At 43.4% G+C, this 19,460-nt stretch overlaps 1 pseudogene; it reads left to right on the top strand.

The window, feature by feature from the left end:
- The first annotated feature begins 6,621 nt into the window (after positions 1 to 6,621).
- On the top strand, positions 6,622 to 16,853 carry LOC116858779 (annotated as a pseudogene).
- Positions 16,854 to 19,460: the final 2,607 nt, after the last annotated feature.

The raw sequence follows: 19,460 nt of genomic DNA, 5'->3' as shown, positions 1-19,460 counted from the left end.
GGCCTTACAGCTGCAGGACAGCCTATGGCATTCCCTGGATCCCAATTCTCAGACTTTTGCTCTCAAGACCCTTTTACACCTGAAAAATTATTGAAGAAACCAAAGAAATCTTGTTTATGTGGGTTATATGTGTTAATATTTACAATATCAGAAAATTTAAAGTTTAAAATACGAATTCACTTGGGTATTAGTAAACCCGTCTTATACTGGCACATTTTTTAAATGAAAAATACTTATATTTTAAAAAATGCTGAAGGAGGAAGATGGTGGAAGAGTAGGGGACCCTCATTTCATCTGGTCCCTTGAATTAAGCTAGATATCTATCAAATCATTATGAACATCTGTGAATTCAACCTGAGATCTAAGAAAAGAATTGTTGCAATTCTACAAATAGAAAATCGACAACTTTTTGCAAGAGGTGCAAAAAGCCTTTAGGGAAGAAAAGCCACATAGAAAAACCAGAAGCAGTTTACATTGAGCCCACCCCCTGACTAGGCACTGTGCAGACAAAGACCCCTGAATCAGTGCAACAGGCCGCTCCCCCAGAAGACAGCAGGAACATCAGTCAAATACCAAGTTTATGGATCACTCAGAACTGAAAAACTCCCACATTAGCAGAAAATAGTATATAGAATTCAAGTTTTTTTCCCATAAGTCCTTAGTCTTTCAGTTCAAAATATTCTTTTCCTTTTTCCCTTTTCAACTAGTTTTTCATTTTATCAACTCTTCATTTTTTCTTTAAGACTTTTTTTTTAAAGATTTTATTTATTTACTTGAGGTAGAGAGAGAGAGTGGGCACATGGGAGACAGCAGCAGAAGCACGTTCCCTGCTGAGCATGGACCCTAATGTAGGGCTCAATCCCAGAACCCTTGGATCATGACCTGAGCCAGAAGTCAGACACTTAACCAGCTGAGCCACCCAGGCACCCTTCAATTCTTTTTTTAAAGTCTTTTTTAATTTTAATTTTTACACTTACATTTTATAGATATATTCTTCATTTTTTGCTTCCTTTCACTGTTCTATATATATATATATACATATATATATGCTTTCTTTCTTTACAATTTTGGGATTTAGTGTCTTTTTTTTCAAAATAAGGTTTATTTTCCACATTGTTGCTACTTATTATATTTTATTCACAAATAAGCTAAATTTTCTACTTAAATGAAAATGTGATCAAATGATACTTATGTTTCTCCTTTTACAAAACTGCAGCATCCACAGAATCCTAACTTGGTTGTCCAAATAAAGGCCAAAAGCAAATTTTATCCAACGACAGGGAAAACTCCTCCTACTTATTTTTCAGAGAGTAGAAACAAATATAAGGAGAAAATATTGAATGCATCAGACACTATATTCACAATAGTTTTAGACAAAGAGGCTTGTGAATGTGATCTATACATAAACTTTCAGATCCAGAATAACAATAATTAACAGGTTTATCTGTAAACTTTTAAGTGGATTAAAAACTAGCATTAAAATATTTTATTGTCTGTTTGAAATTCAGAACTGAAAATCAAATGTTACTCTTAAGACATGGGAAACTTACCAATTTTTATACTGGGTACATGAGAGAATCAATGGGGAACAAGTTAATTCAAAATTATAGCTTTGTACATTGAGACAAATTTGCAAGTGCTATGTCCTATAGACCTTTTTCAATTGCATCAAATATTGTAAGACCAATATTGATTTGCTGCTTCATAGAAGCATTGAGCATTTCCCCCAACTGTGAAATATTTTTCCAGACCATCAAACACCAAACTAGATGCAGTAAACTGAATTACAGTCATCCAAACTAAGATAAGAATATCTTATCTTATCCAAAATAAGATAAGAATATTAGTTGATATATTGGTTCTTCGATGTCTGTTGTTTCAAACAAAACATCAAATATTTCATACAGTAGAATTAAAACTTGCTTGCAGTAATACCTAAACACTTCTGAGGGGAACAACAGTTTGTTTTTCTGAGACAAAAAAATAGTATAAACCAAACGAGTAATACAAACTGTTCACATAACCCCAAATTTGGTTACCCATAAAACATATTGTATTTTCAGCATTCTATTAGCATATATGTGTATAATACTTGAAATTATCAAATCAATTTTTGAGAAATAATATTTCAATTCCAATTCTAAAATGGTATGGTATGTCAGTCTATTTAAATCATCAAGCTCTAATTAACAAAAGGCTGTATTTTGCTCTATAATCAATGCTCTATAATCAAGTTTTACAAATTGTCTTTTTTTCACTAATGATGAAATATCATGAAAACTTCAGAATGATCTATTTTCAAATATACTGTTATACATTACAATCTGTAGGTCTGAAAAGTGAAATATACTTTAAAAAGAAATATTAAAATTATTATCTTCCTTATATCCTCACAAGCAGTTTTTTCCTTTCCCTTTTGGAGTCAAACTTGATTTGGGAAACTTAACATTAAATGGGTAAAATGTGGCCATAACAATTTTGTGGACGATAAAGCATAATAATGATGGTTCTGAAATTCACCCAACTGGTGAATTTCACCTAAAATTAGGATCTATGGCTATAAGGTTTACCTGTGAGAAGGATATAACATCAAATGGCACTTCAGCAGTGCAACCTACATAAATCAGTACCACTCAAATCTTGTCATTCATGGATTCTCCTTAAGAGCTCATCTGACCAACTTCAAAGACACAATTCCAGTGACAGTGTTCTGCCTGATGTTGCTCCCTTGTGCATCACTTCCAAATTCATTTAGCATATTCTCTCTGTTACAGGTCACTTTTTCTAAAAATATTTGCAACACCACTAGTTTTCATATATCTTATAATTTGGTTATAATTTTCATTCGGAAAACTGTTACTAAATCACAACAGTGATAGAAACAGCACTTATGTCCACTTTCAAATAATCTGCAGACCACCGTGCACTGCAGAACACTGAACTAAGACAGACTATACACTATCAGCTCTCCAGGCACAGACTTACATTCAACGGTCATGTGTTTTTTCCAAGGCCCTAAACAGATTTAAAAGTGGGTCTTTAAACATTTAACATTTTTTAAAATTAACATCTAATGTATTATTTGCCCCAGGGGTAAAGGTCTGTGAATCATCAGGCTTACACATTTCACAGCACTCACCATAGCCCATACACTACCCAATGTCCATAACCCAACCATCCTATCCCAAACACCCGCCCGCCCCGTCCAGCAGCCCTCAATTTGTTTTGTGAGATTAAGAGTCTCTTATGGTTTGTCTCCCTCCCGATACCATCGTGCTTCATTTTTTTCGTTCCCTAATGCACACAACCCCCCACCTTGCCTCTCAAATTCCTCATATCAGAGAGATCATATGATAATTGTCTTTCTTTGATTGACTTATTTCACTCACCATAATACCCTCTATTTCCATCCACATCATTTGCAAATGGTAAGATTTCATTTCTTTTGGTGTCTGCAAAGTATTCCATTGTGTGTATATATATATACCATATCTTCTTTATCCATTCATCTGTTGATGGACATCTAGGTTCTTTCCATAGTTTGGCTATTGTGGACATTGCTGCTATAAACATTCAGGTGCATGTGACCCCTCAGATCACTACATTTGTATCTTTAGGGTAAATACCCAATAGTGTGATTATTGAATCGTAGGGTAGCTCTATTTTCAACTTTTTGAGGAACCTCCATGCTGTTTTCCAGAGTGGTTGCACCAGCTTGCATTCCCACCAACAGTGTAGGAGGTTCCCCTTTCTCTGCATCCTCTCCAACATCTGTCATTTCCAGACTTGTTAATTTTAACCATTCTGACTGGTGTGAGGTGGTATCTCATTGTGGTTTTGGTTTGTATTTCCCTGATACCGAGTGATGTTGAGCACTTTTTCATGTGTCTGTTGGCCATCTGGATGTCTTCTTTGCAGAAATGTCTGTTCATGTCCTCTGCCCATTTCTTGATTGGATTATTTGTTCTTTGGGTGTTGAGTTTGATAAGTTCTTTATAGATTTTGGATACTAGCCCTTTATCTGATATGTCATTTGTGACACAGACTTTTTCTTTGTAAGCATTTTACTACTAGTCAGGATGAGAAGAAAGTGAAGGTTAGGAAAAACAGCAAGTCAGCAAAGCTTGGGAAACTGATGTGGTCCCTACAGTGTTGGTCCCAGGCTATAGCTGGGTAAACTCAGAACCCCTCTGCTCTCTTTCACACTGCTCCTGAGGACTTTCTCCCCAGCCCTGGTCTGGTCAATTAAATGGGGGAGAAGAGCAGGTGGAACTGGCACACTCATGGGGGTTTCTCAAGGGGACATTGTTGGGGCCTACAGACCTGAGTGTAAGACTGCAGTCCCACTTAGGCCCACCTGTCTGGATTTGGGACATTCCCTTAGAAGGGTTCTTTCTGTAGTCTCAGGAGACTGCCCCCCTTTCCCTAGGAAGTGAAAACTCTACAGGTCCCTCCAGGTTCCCCATGAAGGAAATATCTACACAGGGAATGGAGTTTCCTCTGTGAAGATTCTGTGAAGACTCATGGTTTCCAGGAGGCCAGGATGCAGACTAAGGAACCAGTCAGGTGATGACTGTATGAGGGCCTTGAGTTGGGAATAGGTGAGGGGCCAGTCATTCTTGGTGGTGGTGGTAGATGCATGGGCCAGAATAAGTTCTAGTGATGATGGCATTTTGTGCTGCCTTCTGGAATATACCTTTCTATTTCCTTGCCCCCATCCTATCGGTGCAGGTGAACCCCTTGGAAGGAGGTGGGGAAGGGTGGAATATTGGTCAATGACCCCTATCTACAGCCTTGAAACTCCTAAAGCAGGTCAGTCTTGCTGGGGATGAAAACAATTTTCCTCTGCCCTTCAAGATTCTTTAGCTGGATTAAAAATTCAATTGATGTGAGGCATATTAACAGGAGAAAATCAAACAAAGCTTAAGAAATTATATTCCTCCTGGGGCACCTGGGTGGCTCAGTGGCTTGAGCTTCTGCCTTTGGCTCAGGTCATGATCTCAGGGTCCTGGGATCGAGCCATGCAATGGGCTCTCTGCTCAGCGGAGAACCTGCTTCCCCCTCTCTCTCTGCCTGCCTCTCTGCCTATTTGTGTTCTCTCTTTCTATCAAATAAATAAATAAAATCTTTAAAAAAAGAAATTATATTCCTCCTGTATACATGGGAGAGCCCCTGGAAAACTGAGTTACCCACTGAAATGGCCAAAGCCATCACCTTGAATACCATTTTCAGCTAAAGACCAAAAATGTTGGTGGCAGGGAATCAATTGTGGGAGGTCACCAGGAAAAGCACAGCAAATAAGGGCAAAGTTTAAACAGATTCAAGTCATTGTTTTCTCCATTGATTGCATCTTCTAGAGATTTGCCAGTCACTCCCTCTTTCTGGTACTGAAGGAGTCACCCTTACAAGTGGAGATTTCCCTTATTTATGTAAAGGCCTCTTACAAAAAGTTTATTTCTTGGTTTTCAGCATTTCTTATGGCTCTTGTGTATTTCCTTAAAAAAATAACCAGCTCGGCATAATCAATATGCCAAAGAAGCATATCTTGGAGTGGCAAAATTTGTTCCTCTTACAGTCTCCAAGGCCAGGAAGTTCCCAGATGTTGGGTTGGTCAGGTTTCTAAGGACTGGCAATGAGAAAACAGTTCAGGGAGCCTAGGGCAATCACGTCATTTCCCAGGGAGGAGGTACCTGGGCTTATTCACAGGGCGAGGCCTTGCTTTCAGCTTGAATCTGGTCTCCTTCAGTTCCTCTGGGTGCTCTGGATAAAACCTGTGGGAGCCTCAGAACTCTGCCCCCTCTCCACCTTCCAATAGGGATCCCCTTCCCTCTGGAAGACCAGAGCTCAAGTGTTCCCTTGGTGAGAAGGAGCCTGAAGGCCTGGGAGGTTGCAGCTGGAGGAGCAGGGCAGGGCCAGTGGCCAAATTTGAAGGAACTGCCAGCCAATGATGAGAGAGCCACCTGCACCCTGACCTGGGTTGGGCTGGGACAGTGCAGGACCCACAGGTATTTCTGAGTGTGGGTGTGAGTGTGCTTCTTGTTGTGAAGCCCTCTCCCTTGGAAAGGACTGGATGTACCACATGGAGTGTTAAGATCAGATCTCTTCTGCCCTAGAGCTGGGGAATACCCCTGACTGACTCTTGTACCCTCTCTCACCCCACTGCATCCCCAACTGGGAAGGAATTCTCAGCACTAGACCCATCCATGTGTGTTTGGATTTCTTAGTTCTACTATTCCTGGATTTTACAGTTCTCTTCTACAAGAATGGGGGTTAATAATACTACATGGCAGGGTTAGCATAAGGATTAAATAAGATTATATGTGTGAATGTCTATGCTGGCCTTGTCCATTAGTAGTCACTCAGTGAAATCTAGTTGCCCAGGGAAACAGAATGAGGGTGTTTACCCATCCAAGGAACACTTCATATGTACTGGGGACCTTGAGAATCCTGGCCAGATGCTGGCCCTCAGGAGGCCCATAGTTTGGCAGGAAGGCAGACAGGGGTACCATGCAGTGGGGTGGGTGGTCCGTTTGAGGAGTGAAGATGGTCTGATTAACTGTCAGTGTCTCTCCTAGGACTGAGTTCCTCACTCTCCTATCAGTGTTTTGGGACCACATGAGGATGCTTCTGTGGCTTTGTGTCTTGGCTCTGGGTCTTAGGGCCTGGGGTGAGTTTTCCTTTACTGGATCTTTAAATGAGTTCTTTAAATATTACCTCATAGCAGAGTTCTTTAAATGTTACCTCTCCCTTAGGGAGAAAAAATAGCTTTGCTTTTGGAACACAGAACTTGAAGTCTATAAACCTGGTTTCAAATCCTTGGCTTACCTCCAGCAATGATTTTAAGCAAATTATTCATCCCTTTAAACCTTTATTTTCCCATCTGATAATTGAAATAAATTTATGATTTCCCAAACTTTTGAGGGTTAAATGAGATAATGCACATGAAGAACTTTGCACCTGAGCAAGGGAAGCAATGATTCTATCTGTATGTAGGTGGGGTTATGTTTCTCAGTAAGAGAAAGTTTCTTGAGGCTAGGGGTGTCAGTCACATACAGAGGGGCTTTAGCACAACACATGGCCCCAAATTAGGCCTGAAAGAACTGACTTGATTTGTGCACTTTTCCATATCATCTTTTCATTGTTTCTACTTGGTAAAATCCATACAAAAGAAAACCTTGCACTTTTGAGATGCTTAGATACATTTCCAGTTTGTTGTTGTTTTCCCAATAGTGTATATAGATGCAGCTCATGAAAAATGGGTATATTTCCAACTTCCTGCTCTTGGCTATTTAACTGTATTCTGGGGATTCCCTGGAGTTGGTGTTGAAGAAAAATATGCATGTGTTGCTATTGGAGGTGGTCCTCTGGTCAGCACAGAGGGTTCTCCTGGAGAGGCCTCAGTGATCTGGCCTGAATCTGTCTCTGAGATGGCTAGTACTGGGACTCTCTGAGGACCATGTAAAATGGACTTTTCTTCTGCAGGTGATTTCTCGTGGGATGAAACACAAGCCAAACGTGTATCAGAGGGCCTTCGGGACCTATTTGGCAACATCTCTCATCTCACTGAGAAAGGAAAACTCAGTCTCAATGGTGAGGAGACTTAAAGAGAGCTGGGTATGTTCTGTGACTAGAGTGCTTCTGAAATCTGCTCTGCCCCTTGTGGTTGGCATGTGGCAAATGGGACTGAGACAGTGGAGCATCAAGAAAACACCTGCAGGGATGCCACAGGCTTTGGGGGTCTGGTGTGGTACCAGAAGAGGACAGAAGTCAGAACAGGGAGATTCAGCATCTGAATCTGAAGACCCTCACCTTTCCCTGAGGGAGTCATCCAACTGAATGGGAGGGCCAGGACATATCTGCAGAGAGCCTCTAGGTTGAGGAAGAGATGTGCTTTCCCCTCAGAAAGCACGCAGGGCAGGACAAAGGACACAGTCAGAGTCACAGAGCAAACTGTCAGTGAGCATAGTGTGCAGCAATGAAGGGATTAGTGCAGCAATGAAACCCAGAGGGGCCACTCAGGGCTTTCCCAGGGGAAGCAGTGGGAAGGAGCTTCTTCCCTAAAGCAGAGGTCCAGAAGTAGAGCAGGGCAGGAACTTCAGGGTGGAGTCTGTCCAGTGGGATATGGATGCCCTCTGTAGGGAAGCAGAGCATCTAAGCTGCTCTAGGCATGTGCATACTCTGCGGTGGGGGCAGTGGAGAGGAAATAGATGAGGAGGTGAGAAGGAGATGGTGTGTCTGAAAAGTAGATGGTGTGGCTGTTGAAAGCCTCCTCCCAGGGCTCTTCCACCCCTATTGGGCCGATGCAGCCCAGAATGGCACCCATGGACCAGGGAGGTTAGTGAGGCAGCAATGGGGCAGGATATGCTGAGTGATATCCTCCTCACCTTCATGATTACCCCACAGATGTATCCACAGTGATCTCTTGCAAGGAATGGGGGGCTGAAGCTCTTGGCTGCAGCACCCCACTGACCATGCCCGTGGATTTCCTTGTCATGCACCATATCCCTGGACTGGAGTGTCACAACCAGACTAAGTGCAGTCAGAGGCTATGGGAGCTGCGGGCTCATCACATACACAACAGCTGGTGTGATGTGGCCTACAAGTAAGGGCCCTGTGGGGGTATATGATCAATGTTGTTCCTTAGAGTGCTCCTCCCACCCTTACTTATGTCTTCTTTCCTCATTTCCTGGGTTGAGTTTTTATCAGATTTAAGTGAATAAAATATTAAAAACCCTATAAAATTCTAAATCCTTTTGAATTTTCTAGGAGATCTCCTAAAAGGAAGCAGGGAAGGTTAAATAATAACTATACTTCCTAGCTCCCTCCAAAACTGGTTCACACAGCACACTGGTAGTTATGAATGACTACCAAGTGCATGAGTGCATTTGTCAGGCATACATTACCATCTCCATGCTCCAGGTGAGGGGACCAAGGCAGGGACATTGTTTGATTTTTCTGAGAGTCATCCAGTTACAAGGTTGTGGAGCACAGACTGACTCAAAACTGGCTCTTTGCCCACTGCATGTTCCACTTCACTGCATGTAGGGGGCTCTTATGGTGAGGCGTCTTACTCTAGTGGTCACTCTAGTGGGCCTTCTTAGTGCCTAGGACCACATGTCCTCAGCCCACCTCTGACCTTACCTAGGTGTAGACAGTTCCTATGCATGGTGATTGCTTTTCACTTTGACGACCTTCCGCATCTCTGTTTTTCTGCTTCAGAATTTTACCACTCCTGATGGTGAAAGGGAGTTAATCCCCCCCAGGGGTCAGCAGTTGTAAATAACTTCCTTGGCCCTCAGTCCTTCTTAGGGACAATCTTTAGGTGCATGTACTCAGTTCCTTGGAAGTTTACCTACCTGTCTGGTGGCAGGCAATGGGGGGGAAAGTTCTGAGCCCCAGGGCCTCTCTTCCTTAGTGTGTAGGATGATTTACATAAAACCTGGGCTTCTAAACAAAGGAGGGAGATAGGGAGTTTGGGGGTGGGTTCTGAATTCTAAGGGAATATAATTGACTTGGCCTATCCACTGTCTGGGACAAGTACATGCAAATTCCCTGTAGTGAACAGAGATTAAGCCCTTCTCCTTTTGGAAACTGATAAATGGTTCCTTTTGTGGGGGTGTGCCACAGTGCCAACCACTCAGCCTATATCTCCTGCTCCACAGCTTCCTGGTTGGGGACGATGGCAGGGTGTATGAAGGTGTTGGCTGGAATGTCCAAGGCGTGCACACCCAGGGATACAAGAACATCTCCCTGGGCTTTGCTTTTTTTGGCACCAAGGAAGGTAATCATCATCTCAGTTGCCCTTCTCCAAAGAGTTACCTACTTCTTTGTTTCTACACTGCCTCCTTGACCTTCTCCTAGTTCCCTGATGATCTACTGTCCTGCAGTTCCCCTCTCTCTTGGCTTACGTGAATGGTGTTGGTTCTCCTCTTCCTACTCTGGTTTCCTCCTCAGTCTCTGAGGTGTCTCCTCTTCCCCTGGATATCTTGCAGTGGAGGTGGTGGCCAGTGTTTCTCTTTATGAACATTCTCTTTATGGAAGGATGTAGGCTTCTGCTCTCTTCTGTAAGTGACTGTCACATCTTCCTCTCTGACTCTGACCCTTCTGAAGCACCAGACCCTGCTTCCCATTTCCTGCCAGGCACCTCATCCTCCCATCTCTCTTACCTCAAGATTTCTGTACAATTTTTAAGACCACTCTGAGGCCTCCAATCCCTGAGTCCCTTCCACTTTCTTCTAGTCTTACTGCTGTCTGTCCTCCCAACTCTCCCAGCATCCTAACATACATGCTCCAGGACCATTCCCCTGAGTTTATGAACCCTTGACTGTTAAAGCTCTTGCATGTCTAGTTTCTTATTGTCCCCTCCCAATACTCTGTGAGAAAATCCAGACAAGTTTCCTGATCTGCTGTTACACAAAGTACAGCCTGAATTCTGGAGGAAGTGACCCAAGAAGAATCAGAAGGCAAGCTCACACCTTCCATTTCCATTTCCAGGGTGGTTTCCAGCACACCAGAGGACTCTGTGTTCAGCATGTGTGTGTGTGTGTGTGTGTGTGTGTGTGTGTGTGTGTATGTGTTATTGTTACCTGGGTGTCACCCTGTTAGTAGTAGGGTCTTGAGCATGTTACTTCTTGAAGCCTCAAGTTCCCTTCTGTGAATAATAACATAACAGCATCTACCTCAGAGGTTTGTGGTGAGGATTAAATAAATTAATACAGTAAAGAGGCTGGCACATGCCTGGAAGAGCCCCTGCCAATGGGAAACACTGACCCAGCTAGCTGGGCATTCCTGAACATGGGGCTGCATTTTAGCTCCTCCATGGAGAAAGAGCAATGAATGAAGTTTTGGCAGGTTATTGGGAAAGGTCTTCATCCTGGGGCAGGTGGATCCTTGACTTTTAGGCTTTCCAACCTAGGTGATGAGCCAGTTTCCTGCCAACAGCTATGTAAGGGCTGGCAGGGCATCTAATCCTTCCCCCACAACCCCATGAAATGCAGGCCAGACCCAGGTTGCTACAGATGGCTCTTTTTCTGGCCATAGTCCCAGCCTGGCTGCCCAATCAGCAATGAAGGGCCTGATCTCCTATGCTGTCCAGAAGGGCCACCTGTCATCAAAGTACATTCAGCCCCTTCTTGTGAAAGGTGAGAACTGCCTACTCCCTCTGCAGAAGGCAAATCCCAAGGAAGGTAAGACCTTCAATCCTACCGGGGCCTCCTTCTAGACCCACCCAACCAGACTATCCCCTACAAATTTCCAAATGCCATTGGGAGTGGACTTTTCAGTTAGGCTTTCATTGGATCCTTTCTGATAGGCAACTGGTCACATAGCTCTCTGAACTTTTGGGGCTGGCACACCTTGCGAAGGACCCTCCAGGTTACCTCTTTATCCCTCAGATTCCTAGAATGATAGAGCCATTGTATTAACCTGGTGTAATATATGTGCTCTCATTATTTTTAATCAGTCAACAATTACTTACTGAGAACCTGTTATGGAACAAAACACAAAAGTGGTGCCCCTGTGAAGTTTCAACCTAGAGGGTAGGAAAAAAAAAGCAAATAAGCAAGTCAAATATTTGGCATGTTAGAAGGTAAAAAGTGCTGTGGGGGCAAACAAAAACAAAAACAAAACAAAAAAACATGGAGAGGAATAGGCATCTAACACATACAAGCACAACACATAAAAGCACAAATGCACATCTTTCTGAACCAGAACAGCACTGATAAACTGAAGGGCTTACATCACTACCAATACCGAAGTCAGAGGAAATTGTTAGGGTAATTTGGGTACTAAATACTAGATTTAAAAAAGGATTTAACAAACAGTAACATCAAAACCAGTAAAGTTAAGTGGCACTTGGCTGACTCAGTTGGAAGAGCATGTGAATCTTGATCTTGGGGTCTTAAGTTTGAGCCCCACATTGGGGAGAGAATTCACTTAAAAAAAATGTATAGTTAATAACCACTTTCAACCTTTTCCTAGTCTTAATAAAGTTTTAAAGATAGTTATCTCTATTATATGAAAGCTCTGAGTAAATTTGATCTCAGTCGTTGGATTAGTGCTATCTACTAAAATTAATAATTGCTTATATTGACAGAGAGTTTTAGGGATTATGGGTAAGCTCAAAGACATGCTTTCAGCTGATGATTCAACTAATTTGTACAAAGGGCCCTGTTATGCAGGTACACACACACATACGCACATGGCAATCATGCAGATAGATAGGTATCCTTTTTCCTTGGGAATGAACATCCATTTATCCTTAGGATCAACATCCCCACTGTCCTCTGGGTTTTGTTTTTGGGTTAGATCCCATGGCTCTATGATTCTTGCCTTTTGAATATAATCCAATCAGGCAAACATACTCACCTCCCAGGTGGGCTCTCTTGAGTTACACAGTCAGAGTCAGGTCAGGATGGGGATGTTCAGTAGTGAACATGGGTGGGCACAATAAGCCCACATGTCCACCTTTTTTTTTTGCTTCCCTTCTCAGTTTGCTCCACCATTATCTCATGGTAGGCATGGGAGGCCAGGAAGACCCATTGCCCTAAGATGAACCTCCCAGCTAAGTATGTCATCATCATCCACACTGCTGGGAGAATCTGCATCATGTCTGATGAGTGCTGCCTGCTGGTAAAAGATATCCAGTCCCTCTTCATAGACAGGTTGAACTCATGTAACATTGGGTATAATTAAGTGGACCTCAGGACATGTGGGCTTCTTTTACCTGAGGACAGACTCTGAACTTTTGAATGGGAGAGAAAGGAAAGTAAAGTTTACTGAATGTGCACCATATGAGAGGTGCTTTATGTATAACTTTGATTTTTCATGCAGCTCTGGGTGAGTCTTACCTAGGATATAGCTAAAGGACTAGCCATTCTCCTTGGGCATGTACTCAAAATGTGTCCTTTTTAAAGATGCCAGATTTACACACTTCACAGCACTCATCATAGCACATACTCTCCCCAATGTCCATAACCCGACCACCCTCTCCCTCCCTCCCTCCCCCCGGCAACCCTCAGTTTTGTGAGATTAAGAGTCTCTTATGGTTTGTCTCCCTCTCTTCCTACCCCTCAATCCCCCCATGTTGCATCTCCACTTTCTCATATCAGGGAGATCATATGATAGTTGTCTTTCTCCAATTGACTTATTTCACTAAGCATAATACCCTGTAGTTCCATCCACATCATCACAAATGGCAAGATTTCATTTATTTTGATGGCTGCATAGTATTCCATTGTATATATACACCACATTTTCTTTATCCATTCATCTGTTGATGGACATCTAGGTTCTTTCCATAGTTTGGCTATTGTGGACATTGCTGCTATAAACATTCGGATGCACATGCCCCTTCGGATCACTATGTTTGTATCTTTAGGGTAGTGTAATTGCTGGGTCATAAGGTAACTCTATTTTCAACTTTTTGAGGCACCTCCATGCTGTTTTCCAGAGTGGTTGCACCAGCTTGCATTCCCACCAACAGTGTAGGAGGGTTCCCCTTTCTCCTGTAATTTTTTTTAATAAAGAGCACACTGACTTAATGGGATTATAAAAACTTCTTGCAGGATGCACTCCAAGCTCACAGATAAGATGTATGAGGTTAGAGACCATCTCATATCCATCAGAAATAATTATACTGAATGTTAAGTCTCAGGATGGGCCACCACTAATCCAGACAGTACACATTAATCAAGAAGCCCTTTGTCTAGGGGCTTCATGGCTTAGCAGTGGAGTTGGGATTTTAGACCTACCTTCCTTCTGGCCAGGCACTCTGTTCAGGGTACAAACAGCTTAGCCATGTGCAGTAGCCCTGCCTTAGCTGGATTTACCAATTACCACTGGATTACCAAATCCAGCGGGCTTATATTTACCAGTTGTAATTACCGTGGAATTACAATTACCACGTGATTCTATGCTGATAGAATCTCCTCTCTCCTTCCTGCTTTAGTTTCAACCCTTTTGAGATAGGAGAAAATTTCCTCCAATACCTTTCATCTGTTAAGACTTGTCAAGTGCTCTGCTATATCCTGCTATGCAGGTTTATACAGAGTTGTTCTCTTTGAATAGAATGGATACCTGAAAATTTACTATGTGTTTTTAACCTAAACTGGAAAATGATGGGTGCTGAGAAAGGACCTTTTCCTTTTTCCATTCAGGTTTCAGAAGCCAGTTTCCTGTCCCTTGGTTTTTGACCTTTTATTGTGTCCCTTGTACCATAACTTTCATGACCCTGCTCACTGTGAAATGACCTGTAGTCAGGAGTAAACACCCACTTGCTATAAATTAATTCACTGAGAATACAGTTGAATGCCTACTCTGTGACATGAGGTTATGCTCTGGGGATGCTATCAGATGTAGCACAGATTTGGTTCTTGCCTTGATGGAGCTGATACTCTGCTAAATGAGAAAGATAATTAAATGAATAAATCATAATAGAGTACATTATGTGTTATGATAAAGGGTGCAAAAATGTAAACAGGAGACATTTTTAACATGCTAGCTTGCTAGGGTATTGGGTATTAAGGAAGTACTACTTGAGAGGTGACTATCTGCTGACCTAAGAAATGAGCGAACTTGTCAGAAGAGTGGGAAGAGTGTTTCAAGCAGAGAAAAAGGACCTCTGTGGAAAGTCCTAGATGCCAGCCCAAGAATGGTGTCTTTGAGGAACCAAGAGAAGTTTATCATAATAAAAATAGATGACAAAGAGACAGATGGTGAAAGATAAGGAGGCAAACAGGGGCCATCTCATGAATAATCTTGACACTTAAACTGGGAATTTTGGACTATGTTGCCAAGGGACTAAAAGCAGGGTTTGATATTAAATTTGCATCAGAAAGACCTGAAGAACTGCACATTTAAAGAAAGGACACAGGGAGACAAGGTGCAGAGGAGTGAGGGGCAGCCACAAAAGACAGCTGGGAGAGAGAGTAGGGTGGAAGTGAAGGGGGGAGGATGTTTGTGGATGCAGAGGGATCAGGCAAGGCAGGGCTAGAGAAGTGTACTTTGACCTTAGTAGTAAGGCAGCCACAGCTTACCTCCAGGGAAACAGTGTCATTGGCAAGGTTTGGGGAAAGCCAGGTTGCAAGGATGACAGCTGTTGCTCTTTTCTTCCTAGACTGTGAGCTCCTTAAGGTAGCAGCAGTGTGCCAGAGCTGGATAGGCTCAGGAGAGTGGATTATTAGGGAGCCAGGACATTTTTTAAATCATCAGTAGCTGAAAATCAGCTATAGTGGGAGTTTTACACTACAGAAATCAGTGAAGGCTATAAATTGGGCTTTCTCCCCTTGCCCCTTTCTGCTAAAAGCTGGTTTATCAACATGCCCTTGCTGTCTTTTTTGTAACTCGGTGCTTAGAATTTAATAGCTAATCAGTGTCTGCTGAATAAAGCATGAATGATTGAATGAATGAATGAATAAATAAATAAATGAAACAATCCCAGATTGTCTGTCTGTCATGCTGATCTCCATCTCCCCTCATGGTCCTTTAGCTTCCTCATGGGGCAGGATGGTGCTGTTTATGAAGGAGTGGGCTGAAATGTCCAAGGTTCCCATGCTCCTGGCTACAATGACATTGCCCTGGGCATTGCCTTTATGGGCACTTTCTTGTGTAAGTGCATGCTTTGGGCAGTAGCAGTCATTGTATGGTGTTTGAGGGAGAGTGTCTCAAATGCAAGACAACAGCATCAAACTCAGGCATCACTTCAGTGCCAGCATATGCTAGACTTAGCCAGCTTCAGATTTATCATTTGACTAATCTGAGTGTTACCAGGAATGAACTCCCCCACCCCCAGAGAGAATGCCCACCCTGAATCTATCTCCTTCACAACCAATCAAATGTCTTTCTCTTCTGACATCAAAACATATATAAGACAAGGGGAAAATATCTTTGTGCACATATTTTGCTAAGTTTTTACCATGGCAACAATGTGGGAACCTTTACCTTATTTGCCACATCCCTGGATTAGTCCTTGTATCAGCATCCAGAATGTTCACTGACAATTGCCATTGTTCAGAGCTCTTGACTAGAGTTTGTTTAAACTCAGGGAACTTTTGCTGCACCTCTGGGAAGAGGAGCCCATGTCACTGGGACTGGTTCAGGATGATACTAAAATGAATGTTGGGTGGGGCGAGGGGATACCTAGGAAGGTGCCTGGGATGGGGGTGGGTGTGTGAAGGTACAGGAAGCACACCTTGTGGCCAAAGCAAGGTTTCTCGGCTTCAACACTATTGACATCCTGGATCAGGTAAGTCTTTGTAGAAGAACTGACCTGTGTATTGTAGGACCCTTAGCTGCATCCCTAGCTTCTGCCACCAGATGCCTGTAACATATTTTGCCTAGTTGTGACAACCAAAAACGTGTCTAGACAGTACCAAATATCCCCTGGGAGGCTAAATTCCCTTAGTTGAGAACTATCAGGTTAAATATTTGCAATGGACAAACATTCTGTACATCCCCAAACAACTCTATGTATCACAGACTCTGTTCTTTTCATTCAGGAAGAACTTTGATGCTGATGAATCTAAGGCCTGACTTTGTTTTCTGTATATAGACTTGCAGGCAGTAGCAGAATATATTAGCATGGTGGTAGGGGTGCATTAAGGGGGATTCAGGAGTGGGTCCTGCCCTGGGCAGGGTGCCTTGGAAACCTGTAACAGATAGATAACTGTTTTGCAGATACCTCGCCCAATGCCACAGCCTTGGAGGCAGCCCAGAACCTGATCCAGTGCGCAGTGGACAAGGGATATTTAATTCCCAACTACCTGCTGGTGGGGCACAGTGATATTGTCAACACTCTGTCTCCTGGGTGAACTTTGTACAACATCATTAAGGCTTGGCCTCATTTCAAACACTGAGGAAGCCCCTGCTCCCTCTGAGACTATTCCTTGTGCCTGCCTGGCTGCTGGGCTTTCCCTGTCCTCACCCTCCGTCCTGACTCAACACTTGGGTGTCCTGTCCCTGTCAGCCCCATCCTATCCCCCCTTTCTCAGGTTAGGATGATCCTCTACTGCTAACACCCCACTATCCTCCAAGCAGCTCTGAGACCCCAGAGCTGGACAGTCCCAGCCCTCTGAGTAGGCCCCACCTTCCTCTCTGCTCATCTTCCCCTCCCCTGAGCACCCAGCTCCTAAGCCAGGTGGGAAGGTGGGCTGTTGCTTGTTTGATTTCTCTTTCCCTTTCTGGCTGCCCCTCTGTCCCATGTACCTTAGCCCTGCCATCTGCCTGGCAGCCCCCAAGACTCAAACGGGTTCAAGGCCTGAAGCCCTTCTCTGCGCACACACCAACTTGTTCAAATGTGAATGTGGCCCTTATTTCAGGGCTCCATCACTGATAGGTGGGCTACCTCCCTCCACTGGATTGTGAGGATTTCCAGTTTTCTTTTTCCCCATATCCTCAGGTCCTCGGCAGTGTCTGGAGTCTTGTAGGTGCTACAGAAGTTTGTTGGAGAGGTGGACGAATGAATGAAAGAGTGGATCAAGTCCCTGCTCCCCTTTTCAGTCTGCTCCACTACCCCTTCTCTGCGATGCCTTCTGGGGAAGTCCTCCATCCTGCCAGCTTTCTTTCTATTCCTGCCCTTCCCTATCTGAGGCTCAGAGCCAGCTCTTGTGGCTTATGTGTAATAGTTGCTATGCCTCAAGGGTCCTGTGTCCTGTCCTCCTTGAACTCCCTGAGGACAGAGACTGCATTCCTCCAGGCCTATCTGAGCTGTGTCCATATAAGTCACCTGTGCCCTACTAGGTGTGGGTTCACTGAGGACATAGAACCTGGCACTCTGCAGTCCTCTAGGCCTGGGATCCTCCCACCCAGAGAGAAGCCAGATACTGAAAATATTCTGCATGCAGTAGGCAGTATTCTGCTGTGCACTGGAAGCACATGGGTAGGATCTTATTTCTCCTGATCTGGAGACATAAAGGGGGAAGAAGAAGGGGAGGGTTAAAAAAAAAAAAAGAAGCCAGAAACATGACTTTTCTCCCCTCTATAACCTTTGGTATTCATACTGTGTCTGGTGTTTTACATCTCTTCCTTCTGGGTATTTACCCCAAAAATACAGATGTAGTGAAAAGAAGGGCCACCTGCATCCCAATGTTCATAGCAGCAATGGCCACAATTGCCAAACTGTGGAAATACCCAAGAGTCAACAGATGAATGGATAAAGAAGATGTAGTCCATATATGTAATGGAATATTACACAGCCATCAGAAAGGGTGAATACCCAAATTTTGTATCAACAAGGCAGGTTTTGACAGCCTCTTATTTTTACAGCCCCTTTGCTTTTCAAAGACTGTCCCTGTGATCTTACTGGATTTGCTGTCCTTTTGTCATTTGTTGTCCGGCTACCTGGCATGTAAGCAAAGGAAGGAATAGTTTATCTCGAGGGTTAGGTGGGCTAGGGAACCCAGTGCCCCTTTCTGATTTACTGAGCCCTCAGGAGTTGGCTCCTGGAGAACCCCCTTGAGCTCTCTCTACCAGAGTCTCCTTCCTTGGGGGAGGGGGCTGGATACAGACTTTCCAGGGGAAACTTCTATTTCTCCATCACTTAAAACATCAAAGATGAGTTTCCCAACCCTCCACACGGGGAGTAGCCAACAAGGAGGGTGTAAGATGCTGAGGAATAGTATCACAATAAAAACTGTGTCCTTCAAATTTCTTGACCTTTCTTACAATCCTACCTTTGACTGAGGAAGGTTCTCTTCCCTTTGATTCAAACCTGATCCCAGAGGATCTTGTAGGCCTCCCAGAGCCTCTGTCCCAGGCAGGCTGTAGACAGGGCTGTAGACACCCTGACCTCCACAAGCACTCTTCAAGGCCTCCTCAAATCAACAACACTGTGGTCTAGACTATTGTCTTTTGCAAATACTTAACTTGTATTGGTCTCACATATACAATCTAAGTAAAAAACAGAGCACTCAAGTGGGCAAATGCTTTTTTTTCATGGCAAATTCTGAGGCAGCCTGTTCTGTGCCATTGCCTCTTCTGAGTCCTCAGTATAGATAAATTCTTCCCAACTCCACTTAATCATGAAGTGGGGTTCATACTACCCCTCACCCCCTCAGAGGGTTGTTGTGAGAGTTAAGTGAATGAAGTGTGGTAAGGTCTTAGACCTCATGGTTGGCATGTGATAATGATTCTATTAAAGTTCCTGGAGGTATGGCTATTCATATTGCTGTTGCTATAGTTTTGCTGTCATAGGAGCCAAGAGCAGGCTGCCCCAAAATGTGCCACTTTGGCATACCAATCCTTTTAAGTAAAAGTTATGTAAGAGACAGCCTGTGCTAGAAGGACACTCAGACCCTTCTCAATCCTGCTGAAAGCAGAAGTAAATCTCCATGTGAAAGGTACCTCCCATGTAGCATAAGGTAAAGAGATATCCTCATCACCAGAGGTGGGGAATTGAGAGCAGAGAAGGCTATATAAAAAATTATTGTTAGTTTTTTACTAATTTACTACCTCAAGCTCCCAAA

Source organism: Lontra canadensis, unplaced genomic scaffold, assembly GCF_010015895.1.
Source record: "Lontra canadensis isolate GAN:19392208 unplaced genomic scaffold, GSC_riverotter_1.0 scaffold142, whole genome shotgun sequence".
NCBI lineage: Eukaryota > Metazoa > Chordata > Mammalia > Carnivora > Mustelidae > Lontra > Lontra canadensis.
Note: the sequence above shows the minus strand (reverse complement) of the source record. Positions and strands in the feature narration are given on the sequence as shown.